This window comes from Anopheles funestus, chromosome 2RL (genome assembly GCF_943734845.2).
Source record: "Anopheles funestus chromosome 2RL, idAnoFuneDA-416_04, whole genome shotgun sequence".
NCBI lineage: Eukaryota > Metazoa > Arthropoda > Insecta > Diptera > Culicidae > Anopheles > Anopheles funestus.
The window spans coordinates 2137821-2150062 of record NC_064598.1 but is presented as its reverse complement, the minus strand read 5'-3'; the positions used below and the strand labels follow the sequence as shown (position 1 = coordinate 2150062).

Sequence of the window (12242 nt, the reverse complement as noted above, 5' to 3'; positions counted from 1 at the left end):
TGACCGCGAAATTATGCTGCACTTGACGAGACATTTTTGTGTGCTACTGTGTTGCAAACGTTTTTGGCCTTTTCGTTGCAAGTGGGGATTTTTTTCTTCTTCGCAAAAGGTTCCTGTGTTGGCCAGAAAAGGGTGAAAAAAAGAACAGTGCGTCAGATTGTATGACGAAACAGAGATAGAGCGAATTAGCGACGAAGCAGAGAGAGAAAGAGATTGTAAGGGTGGAGGGAGAGAAAGTGGGAGAGGGTGGGGAAATGCATAGGTACAGAAAAAAATGTGCATAGGCGCGTTGGGTGCTGCATCGTTGTTCTTGAACGCAACGTAGAATGTTGTGGGCTGGCGGCATACAGCAGCAGACTATGGCGACGAAACGCCAAATGAACTGAACCGCAACAACAAACACCGGTGGTGGAACCGAAAGTCGAACCATGGCTCGATTTTATTTATACCGAATCGAAAGCAAACCCCTGCATTCTAGCGATGGTTAAAAGAAAGAAGGAAAAAAAGGCAAGCAAAGAACAAGCAGCAATCGAAGTGAACTGCACAAGAATACAAACAGTGCATAAGAAACAGGAACTATGAAGAAATGCATATCATAATTCATTTTCCAGCGACCTCACTCGGCAGCTCGGCGGCGAGCGGTTACTGTAGCTCATTACGCATTTTCCTTCTGGAACATTGAGCCATTCGATAGGATTTTCCGGCCTGTTCTTTCACATTTTCACACAAACCCAACGAGCGGGAACCCTTTTCTTGCACCTCATTCGGGACGGGTGTGTGTTTTATGCTTGTTTCTTCGTTCGGGACGTGCAACTAACTCCCCGGCTGCATATTCGATGATGCAACGCGATGCAACGATCAACCTTTTTTTTTTCCTCCTCACATTCTCCCTTTTTCCAGACATTCGTGCTGGCCCTTCACTCTCTCTCTCTTCAGGTCTCTTCCATCACTGTCATTATGATATTGAATTTATGCATTTATGTTGAGTTTTTTGTTTTTTGTTTCTTTTTTTTTGGTCGATGTTTTATCTGCCGCAGAAAATAGAGCTTAGTGAGCACGGCCGGGAAGAAAAGAGGCACTGTGGATATGATGGATAATTTATTGCATCCGGTCGAAAGTTACTGCGAGTTATGGGATTTATGGTTCCCCTGTATTCGTGTCATTCGCTCAATACTTGTCATCTTTAAAATGAAATAGATAATCGTACAGAAGCTTTGCAGCGAATATTAATTTAATGACAACATTCGAGCATCATTAAATCCCAACAATTTCCAATCAATTGAAGTAGACTTTTAATTCTGTGTGTACAATGCCCCTTTAGAATGGGGAACTTCAACTACACTCTCCAGCCTCACATTACCATGATATTTCCCACGGATCAAATGTACGCCCCGCTATACATGGGTCTGTCCAACAGACGGTAAAACATTTTGACCATTGAATTGATAATAATGAAACATATCAATTCTCAAACTGTAACAACCCACCCTCCACAACCGTTTTTACCCTCCGTTGGTCATTTTTGTCGTTGCACTTCTCCCTCCCATTTTCACTTGCACACAGTGTCCGTTGAAGTGTTTGTGTATGTACTCGCTCGCAATCGACCCGGCTGCTGGTGAGATGATGATTTTCCATCTATTCCAGTTAAAGTTCATTCAGCAAAGTGCTCACGGACTCACGAACAGAACGCCATTCATTATTTATGTGCTGGATGGTGGAGTTGGCACACAAAATACAGACACACACAGCCGTACATAACAAGTTATCGAAATAAGGAAACGATCAATTTAGTATTCCAATTTCCCCCGAAGCATCCCCCTCATTGCTTGGGCCACCATCCCCCGGAGAAACGTACACCACAAAACGGTGCTGCCATTTGTCACAACGATCACGACGAGCGTTCGGTAAACTCCCCCGAACGGTTCTCGAATGCTGTCATTTGCGAGTTGTGCATCAAGTCGAGACGATGTAACCAACCTTAACAACATACGCCAGCCACTCTGCCACCTATAGCACCAGCAGCATCAGCCAGCTTTCCCGTTCGAACTATTTGCCAGTGGTGGTGCTTCTGCTTCGGTAGCATATATTTCATAAATTGGTTTAGTAATTCATTTCAATTCCAAACCGGGAACACGGACCCCCGTTCCTGTCGTCGGTGTATACACACGCACCGTTGCCTTCCGATTCTTGGGTACTTTCTTGGTTCTCTTCGTTAGTTCCCAGCTGCACCCAGCCTTAGAAATTCAAATTTCCCACTAAAACCATTCAAAGACGTTATTTATCATTCAATTAATATTCAATTTTATTGTATTATCTTTGAATATCGTGCCCCGGCTAAAGGGTGTGATGGATACACATAAAAGGATGGCCAAGAGATCTAGCCAGCAAAATCATCATCATCGTCTTGACTGTTAGATTGGGATTTCTAAAGGTTTGCAGATTTCAATTCACTCTGGCAAGACGATGTGTTCGATTTTTGCCACACCACTCGTGTGAACCTTGGCTGGGCTGGGCTGGGAATGCAAGATATACGACAACATGTTAATACACGAGCCACTCCACCAGCTCCACAGAGAACGCTCGATGCGTGTCGTTGAAGCGAAGGAAATCGAAAGTTCCAACAAAGACAACGAGTGAGAGGTAACGAGAACTGGGTGAGAAATTACACACATTCCACCCAAGCACTTGCCACCAGCATCACAATTAGCTCCGGCGTTCGAATATCGGATCGTCGTCTTCTGCTTAATAATTCTATTAATAAATTACAACAGATACATCACATACTTGACTTAATTTATTGAATTCGATTTCAATATCAATAGAGCCATTCCCGGGCTCGAGAATCGAGGGATCGCTTGGGAATTGGTGTTGAATGAAAAGGTGCTGAGCTGGAATTGGAGCGATAGTTCCATGCACCAACCCCAACCGCTAGTGTGTGATGAAAGCTAATCTCAAGAGCGTCTTCAGATACGCTTTACATCCTGTCTGTAGCTTCCTCAGACAGATAGTGAAGGTAGTAAAATCGATCGGAATGACGGTGTGTCGGTGTAGTACAGGAATCCGAACGAACCGTGCGAAGTGACGAGCACTTGACAGCCGTCTTGACGTTCGGTGTAGCATTAATCGAAGTCAACGGTCTCGATTTTCGGGAAGCCAAGAATTGAAATTACGAACGCAATGTGCCGGTGTCGTGAAAAGTTGCACCTGCAACAACTGAACATGGCAAAATGATGCTCATACTACTAACGGGACAGAGTCAGTCTCTCCTTGCCGAAAGAGAGTTGTAAATTTATTAAAATTAAATTCATCACTACTTTGTCCAACGGTGAAGCTACCCCGCCAGTATGATGGCGACTCGCATCTTCATGTCTCCCAATACTGGCCAGGCCTTCCAGGTTTGTTCGATTTCTTTGCCCCACTGGGAAATTCTTGCACGAACGTGCTCGAACTCGTTGTGCACAAGTTTAGCCATAATTACATTAATTAACTCTCATTGTAGTCACAATCCTTTCGTTTCGTTTTGGGGCGCTACGACGCAACAGCGCGCGCGATGGGTTCCTCGCTTTCGAAGATGGGTAATTTTATTCAATAAAAACTTACCTTCCGGATATTTTTTTATATGTGCGCTTCCTTCGTTGGCAATTCTTTCTCCCCCCACAACGCGAAACATAACGTTGTGTCAGAGGCGAAAGAAAAATTTGCATTTTAAGGTCTTGCTATGAAAAATCATTCCGAAGGTTTGTTGTGTTGCAGACTTTCCAAGATTGGTCGTTGATCTGAATACGGGAACGAGATCTGACCAACCTAACTATCGTGTCAAAACTATCTTCCACCTACTGTCCGTATTTTATCCATTTTAAATACACAGCATTCGGAGGCGATGTATAGTTTTTGCGTTCAAAATGGCACCGAACGCCATTCACAAGATGGGAGGGGAATATTTTTAATCAAAATTCCTAAAAATTTGTATTCCAAAAATCAACCAACACTCAGTCATTCAATCCACTCCGATCTGTCCCTTTCCATATTTTGTTTGTCAAAAATCATCCCAAACCCATCCGTTTTTTCCGGAGTGGGTTCTACGACACGCTATAATACAAACAAAAAACCGGGGTACGAGCAGGGGCTGCGTTTGGACGGGGAAGAGCTAGGAGAAAGTGCATCTAAGAGGCGTAAAGCTGGTTCTTTTAAAAAAGGGATGGGGTTATTGATTTTTTCAAAACGGCGCAAACTGCAAACGTCGGAACCGGGGGGCAAGCGATGAGATGAGTGCGGAATACGCCGGACCAAAACCCTCGAACATCGAAAGTCCAAGCGGGTGAAGCGGCACTAGAGGCAAACCGTGGTGTGACATGCTTTTTGCTTCATTTTCTCCACCAAGGATCAAAACGGAGACGTTACCAGACCCTGCACAGAACGGACATTTCCGGGTTCATCTTCACTTTTTTGGTATTTATTTTATTATTAAATATTATAAATCACTAGCCATCCCCAGTGACTCTACCCATCCCTCATACTCGTCAACCCTCACACACTGGTGACACTTCTTTTTGGCCGGGGGTTCGGACAAAACTTTCCGAGGAAGGACAATTTTGACGGCAGCATTCAAATGCTGGACCGGGACTGATGGGTTTGGGCAGATCATTCAGTCATTCAGTCGGGCCGACATCAACTCGTTTCCCCCCCGGTTTTTGACTGCCTGTCGGCCTGCAAAGGGGAACGCTCGGAGAGGAATAATATTTATGTGAAATGATAAATTGAACCAACTCTTCGACTTTTCCGAAACCACTGACCAGGAGCAAAGCAAGAGGCTAACGAACGGGTACGACAGTGCCGATTGTCTTTCGCCTTTTTCAGCCGCTCAATTGCTGGCGACGGTTGCCAGGGTAGGGACTGTCCGTGTCCAAATGGTCATCGAAATGACCATCAAGGGAGCAGCTTTCGTCAGTGGGAAGGAGTCTTTAGACTTTTCTCCCCAGTTGATTTAAATATTAAATGAACTATTTTATGAACTATCCACTGGTTTCCTATCCTATTCATGTTTTTTCACCTCGTAGCATGTAGGTTTGAGGGCACCTTTCCATCGAGAACGATAGTTCCTCCTGTTCTTGGGAAAACTGCTTCTAAAATTCGGTAGCAAATCCATATGGCGTCTCAATCTTATCGAATTAGGAAATCAATTTCTCGCCCACTGAAATCGTCCATTCCCCCGCGTACTGCTACGGAGCTCAGAACTAAAGCGCTACCAATGGTCTGTGACCGATTTTCGCACGGTCCGTTAGGTATTTAGTCGCCTTAAATTTGAATATTAATTGAAAAGTGATAAAGTCGCCCAACGCCATCGATTGGACCAGGAGTCCAACCATTACCGTCGCCTTCGTCTTGCCTGATTTCTCCCGTCTATTCGTCCGCTTTAAAGATAGCTTCGTGTCCTGTAAGACAGCGGGGAAAGGACACACTCAAGCGAATGGAAGACGTTGGCTTTCGTTTTCACGCTTCGTTTCACTAATTAAACAATTAAAGACACTTAATGTTGTTATTATCATTATTGCTTCGTCTTCTTATTGGGCTGCGGGCATCCATGGGCTGCTTACCGGTTTATTACCGGTTTTCCAATTTCCCTAGCCATCGTCTTTTTCCCGCCAGTTCTGACGAGTCCCCGGACGGGGCACAAATGATTGAATGTCGTCAAGGGGATCACGGCCTGGTCCGTGGTTTGGTCGCCCAATGCACACTCCATTGGTCGCTGGTAGGTTAAGTATTTGCGTTCATCTTCCTTTCGCTACGTTCGGATGCGTGGTTTCATGTTTTTTTACGACAAGTGCGGGTAGAGAGTAAAAAAAAATATCACCCAAACACCCGTCTGCTTGTCGGTAAATAATGAAGTCCTTCGACGCTTTCGGAAAAAAAATGTATCAAACGATTGAAACATGCAACCAAATTGTGTCCCTTCCCTCGTAAACCAAAACGGAATGCAAAGCATCGACAGGAAAAGGACACATACAGCAACAACAACAACAAAAAATACTTCTAAGACTTCAGTCTCCTTCGGTTGGATGGCGAAAAACGTGACTTAATTGAATGATCTGCTTTCGTAGTAAATTAATTCAATTGCCTGCTCCACCGTACCTTATCCCGCCCGCCCAGGTTCAATCCCACCTAGGTTTCTGTTCGATGGACGGCAAACGTTTAAGTAGTCGATTTCCTTATGCGTCCACTTTCGCGGTTCGGTTTCCGACTCCGGAATCCTGCAATCGGATTCGCTTCCTTCCCTTGAATCTCAATGATCTGCTTGAGTGAATTTTTAAATCATCCACTCCCCGACCCCCGGACCTTTCGGAGGTCCTTTCGAAGTCCTGTTTGAAATCGAAAAGCACCATTTTCTTTCTGCTTCTTTCTTACCATCGCTCGAGTGCAGGAAGATCGCACAAGGATGTAGCGCAGTTCTAGGCTGCGTCCAATTTCACCAGATAATGATTATTGGATTAGAGATTATTATCGAGCATAAGACACTCAAACGCAAGCTCGGTCCCGTAGCAGTTAATTCCAGGTTTGCACCGAAACGAGATCTGTTCCGATTAACTGGCCTTCAGCGTCTCGAGTGGGCAGCCACTGGTTCATTTTCCCGATTCTAATTAAATTCACCCAATCGATTCCGGCCCACGGGAAGCCGGAAACGGTTTGGGAAAAAATATAAAACAAAAGGAAGACTATAAATATGACCCAAACCATCTCGACTTCAATGTCTCCCGGCGACGACGGGGTTGTCGGGGAGTTCGGCCAATGTTCCGAGGATAAATTCACTCACACTCTTGAGCCGCGTGCCAAAGCCAACGCATGAAAAGAAAAGCATAAATTCCAGCACGAATCCTCCGAAATCCATTTGCCAGGGAATCAAACGGACCGTAACCACCGGCCACCGGGCTACCGCTCCACACACTGACGACGTTTGGGTTTTAGTCTGATTTTTAGTTGATTTTCCAACCCCTCACAACAAACACATCCTCCAGGCAGTGGTCAATCTGGTTGGGTGCGCTTGGTGGAGGATGGGCATGGAAAACTAAAAATTGAAATCCTGCAAAATATTATTTTAAAATATCTTTACCTCGGCATACGTTCCACTAAGCCTCCGGTTAAGCTTTCCAACTAGCAGTCCTCGGTACTGCCAGGTTACGGAGGTTTGGGTTATTTATAGTAGTCCAGGCCCTGTTTACGATGGGCATGAAGATGGGCGAAAACCGGGAACTTCAGTGCCCCTTTTTCTCTATCACAGAGCACAGCGTTGTGTGGCGGTGTGATACGAACAGTGAGATAAGGTTAGGATTAGTTGTACCGAACTCACCATTACCAGTGTACGTAACTTGTTCCCTTTTTTTGTGGAAAACCCCGGAACTCACACTCTTCCCGACTTCTGGAGAGAGACAGTGGGTTTGCCACTCCAGTGTTCAACCTTTCCGGGCAGAATGTTTCTGCATGCCTCGTTTGGCACGTTTGCGATTGGTTAAAAATTGTTTGTGACTTTAAATGAATTATCGTTGAGCAACGATTTGCCAACGCATCGACACGGGCGGAAACAGGAAAGGGGAAAGTTTTCGTGTTTTATTTAAATCAGATAAAATGTCCGATAGTTCTGCTTCTGCTGATAAAGGATACTTCGACCCGGGTTGGGAAGAAGTTCATTTGTTTCGCTATTTTCCAAATTATGATTTATGTATGTACGCTTTGTATAATAATCCTAAACAAACTAATGTTGTTCTTTTATTTTCTCTTCTCTACTCCTCAGGTATGGCAACAACAATTTCAAAACCATCATTATTGATGCTTATCTTCCTTCATCCAACTAGCAACAAAACAAAAACAAAGAAAAGTTGCAAATTCGTAAGCAGAGCATAATGTTTGAATCACTTTATATGTAACGATCGACAATTTCGGGTCTTTTGGAATCAGTTTGCCTAATGGAATGACTGGAACCCCAACCCGACCACGCACAGGAAGGAACCGTCTGCAAAATGACGCCTTAAGCAGTCGATGGCAAAACAAGAAAAATTGCTATTATCTGTTTTCTTCGTACGCCCTAGAGCGGTCGCATATTTCAACAAGTCATTTGCCAGCACCAAACCAGCGCTATAAATCCATTACGAGAATGCATTTCGATAATGAGTCCTTTTCGAATCGGAGGGTTTCGGTTCGGGGTTTTAGCTCCCTTTCGTCTATTGAATCTGGTTTTCTTTCTTTTCTCGCGTTCAACACAAATGAACACAACACTGCCGTACACCAAAAACCCCGTGCAGCAGCAGCTCCATTAATGGATGGATTCATTCTCGTCTAAATGCCCATCGGTTTTTCTGGGGGGTTGGAGAAGGATGCTGAAACAGTGGCCGCAGTGTGGGGGGCAATTTTTCACCGATTCTTGATATGACACAATGACGGATCTTGGCGATATTATCATTCGCTCTTCGCTCTGTTCCCTGATTCTTGTCTTCCTCCCCCGCCTCGGGGAAATGTCACATACATATTTGCAAGCAAAAAGAGATTCCTTTCATCCTTTTTTGTAATGCGTTCCGTCCTTGTGCCAACGCGTCCTCCGCGTTGCCGTTGTTTATCGCACAGCTCGGTACGGTTCTATGACAACGTTCCGGAGGACGGATGAGGAACGGATGCTCATGCGTGTTCTAAAACGCGCATAAATTTATGTTTTATAATGTTACCCATAGCTTTCACCCGGCCGCACCCTTGGTGGTGGTGATGGTTCAGTTTAAAAAAGGGTTCATTTTCGAAGCGAAGCAAACACACACAAAAAAAGCCACATACATCCATTAACTCGCCCAAACTCTCATGCCGGTTGGTAGTATTCCGGGCCGGGACCGAAGAGAATCCTTGCGCTTGAAAATACGCAAAATGACAACACAACGGATGTGGGTGAAAAGGGATGAGTACCAAACCAACAATAACCGCCGCACAAGATGCGCACTCCTTTTTGCGCGCCTCCGCCGCACTTGTGTCCCTTTCGGGGTTGGAACGAGTGGAACCCCGTTTGTCATTTCGGTTGCGTTCGGGTAATGATTATTACTTATACATTTTTCAACCTCTTCAACCACCGTGCGTCTCCATAATTCTGTCAAACCCTTTTTTCCTTCGGATGCTTCAGGAGGGTCCTAATTTTCCAGTCCTTTTTTTTATTTTTTATTATTTTTTTTGGTTCCGTGGGTTGTCAGACCATCGAAAAGTGCCATTATTCGTGGATTTTTTTTTCTATACCCCGCTCATCAAACGCCATGCTCCAAGGGGGAAAGGGCGAAGCGATATGATATATGGCTGTGTATTTCCACGCCGTCCAAAATCGTCCGTTGGCTTGTGTAAAATGTAGGCGTGCGAGTATTAGAAAGGATTACATGACAACCGACTGACCGTTGGTCTGTTCACAGCCAACGAACAATGGACGCACTTCAATATTTCTCAAACAAACAACCAAAAAAATAAAGGAGGAAAGTCGGAATCGCGATAAAAAAACGACACATTTCTACTGACCCGTAGTTGTTGCTCACGGGGGAAAAATTTCCCAGCTGCAGCAGAAAGACATTTTACGAGACGCAAAATATGAGATTTTCTCACTGCGACACTTGCGTATGTGCTACCGAGGATCATGGTGGATTGTTTTGCTGCAAAACCCAATTTTTGCTTGATAAGCTTCTTTGCTAAAGCTTCACATACTGTTTCCACCGCAAATGCACGCATGAGAGAGCAAACAAGCGGAAAAATAGGGAAAGAGGCGGAAAAAACATTAGTCTTATTTTTCCCGAAAAATAAACCTACGTAGCACCAGTTTTTCAGAAAGAAATAAATAAACAGTTTTATGCGTTGTGGAAGATGTTTATGAATGTACGGAACATTAATGGTAACACACAACACACAAATTTACCGTGGAATATTGTTTTTGGCAAAAATAGCCCCCCCATCTAATATTATGCCGATTGCTTGTTTAGATTGCACATTATCAGCATAAAAGAGCGAAATAGTTTCCCGGTTTTTTGTTTTAGTCCTCGTTTTGAATCGTAAAATTCGCACCCAACTGTGATTGTGTGGAAAGCCGTTGTCGTCCATGCCAACCATCAATCCATTAATAACTAACCAGCGTTATTATACCATACGTTTGTACGCTGTGGTTATATTATTTTTCGGTTATTTTTATCCCATTCAATTGTCCTGTTGTGCGACCATTAGTACGAATTCGACAGCGCACCCCCCCCCCCCCTCAACCCCCCACAAAACAATGTCTACCGTGATATCGTTCTCACACATAAAAAAGATTCCTCGTCCATTCGCCTAATCATCAGGCGAGGTCTCTGTTAGGCAAACAAAAAACAACAAATGGTATAATGGCCAATAGCCATCATTCTCTCACAGCACAGGACACAATGTTGTACGTAAAAAGGGATATCGCGAGTACGGGCACACAAAAACCGACCACAAACCCAATGCCATTCCTTCAACGACAGCAGGGAGTGGTTGGACATAATTTTTCAATTTGGTGATCGTCCCAAAACGCGTGGGCATGGTTTCTACATTCATTCACTTTCCCAAGTTTCGGAGAGTGAAACAAAAAAAAAAAAGAAGCAAAAATACATACCCCCAACCAATAGGACCCAGTAGCAAAGGGATATCATCTACATATTCATAAAAATAGGGTATAGATTATTTGGTTGTTGTCAAAAAATATTTGCGTGAACACAACGGAAAACGCACAATCGTGCGGCACTGGCCACAGAAGAAGCAAAGGTCCTCCTGGCAGGAGGAAGCTCACAAGCAAGACAATGACTGTGTACATTCAAATGCCAAATGCCGCATACCGATGCCACTTCATTCGAAACCTGGACCATGAATATCACTGGGACTGTTGGTCGGTTGAGAAAAAAAGGGATATAACATTTAGGAACACAGGAAAAAAAAACAATTCTTTTGAAAGGATTTAAAAGGATTCGCTGTTTCGCTTCTCACTGTTTTGCACTTGTTTTGCTTCCATTGCTTTATGCTTTCATTATCATTACTTTTTCCTGAGAACAAAATTGATCATCATTTTTATTCGCTGCTGTATGACTTTAGAAGGCGATCAAGATGTGCTTCGTTCTTCAGCTTAAGCTAAATCAAGCTTGTAAAGGGAACGGTTCGATTTCCGCATGTGATAAAAATAGACTATGCTACAAACGATCTTACGAATCATCTCGTCAAACGATACTGGGCGGCTCCATTTATGCTAACTAACCCGACAAACTCTACTCCGGCACTAGGCTTTGGAATGTCAATGGGCAATTTTTCGGACAAACTAATTCAATCATGATACGAACGCGACATACGGCTTTGCAACACAGGCGTACAGGACACCATTCGCGGCGAAAATTTGTAATTCAATCACGAATGAAAGTGACCGGCACTCGATATGTGTCCGCTGGTTTTTTGGTGGAAGTTATGAATTTTAACGATTCGATTACAGGCCCTCCGTCTGGTGCGATGATGGGTTTGCAACGATATGTCCGCGTCCTGTCGGCACACAATCAAATTTTATTCCTCATCCCTTCATGCATAAGCTGATTCCAGGCTGTGCGGAGGATGCTTTGTATCAATAAAACTCACCGTAAAGAATTTATCAAGCAAATCGCGTTCATAGAACCACTTAGCGGCGTTCGTTATCCGCATCAACTGTCAAATGTCAAGCGAAGAATCGGTTGTACACACAAAAGCCAAAAAGAACATTCGATTCATCCGCCTAATGAGGATCAATTTCTATAGAATTGATAACGATCCGCCGGTAAAACGGGGCAGGTGAGTGGTGGTGAGCCGGGTCCTCTGGTCGATGTCGTCTTTTGCAAGTCGTTAAAATTCAAGTGGCAGACCTGCCTACGATGATCCACTTCAAACATGACGTCGAACAGCGCTGTGTTCTTTCTTTCCAGCGGTTAAACTGTGTAACGCCCGTATTCGATATGGAGTTTATTTTTAATTACACACCAACACTTATTGCTCTTCTTCCGTTGGTTCTCCATTGGAATATTGCTGGAACGCATTTCCACTGAGGGTGGTACGAATATTTCCTGTTTTATATGTACTCTGTACGCATCCAGTACATGGGAAGTGCTTCTTCCTTTAGTCGCTCCTGCCGTGGCATATTGATGTACAAATAAATAATATTTTTCAATACCTCGTCCTTTCTCCACCATCTTTTACATCACCTTTCGCATCCTTTCGAG

At 44.1% G+C, this 12242-nt stretch overlaps 1 protein-coding gene across 6 annotated transcripts in view; it reads left to right on the top strand.

Moving 5' to 3' along the window:
• LOC125760700 (homeobox protein cut) overlaps nucleotides 1-12242 on the top strand; it is a 168920-nt gene that overhangs the window by 118855 nt on the left and 37823 nt on the right. The window lies entirely within an intron of this gene.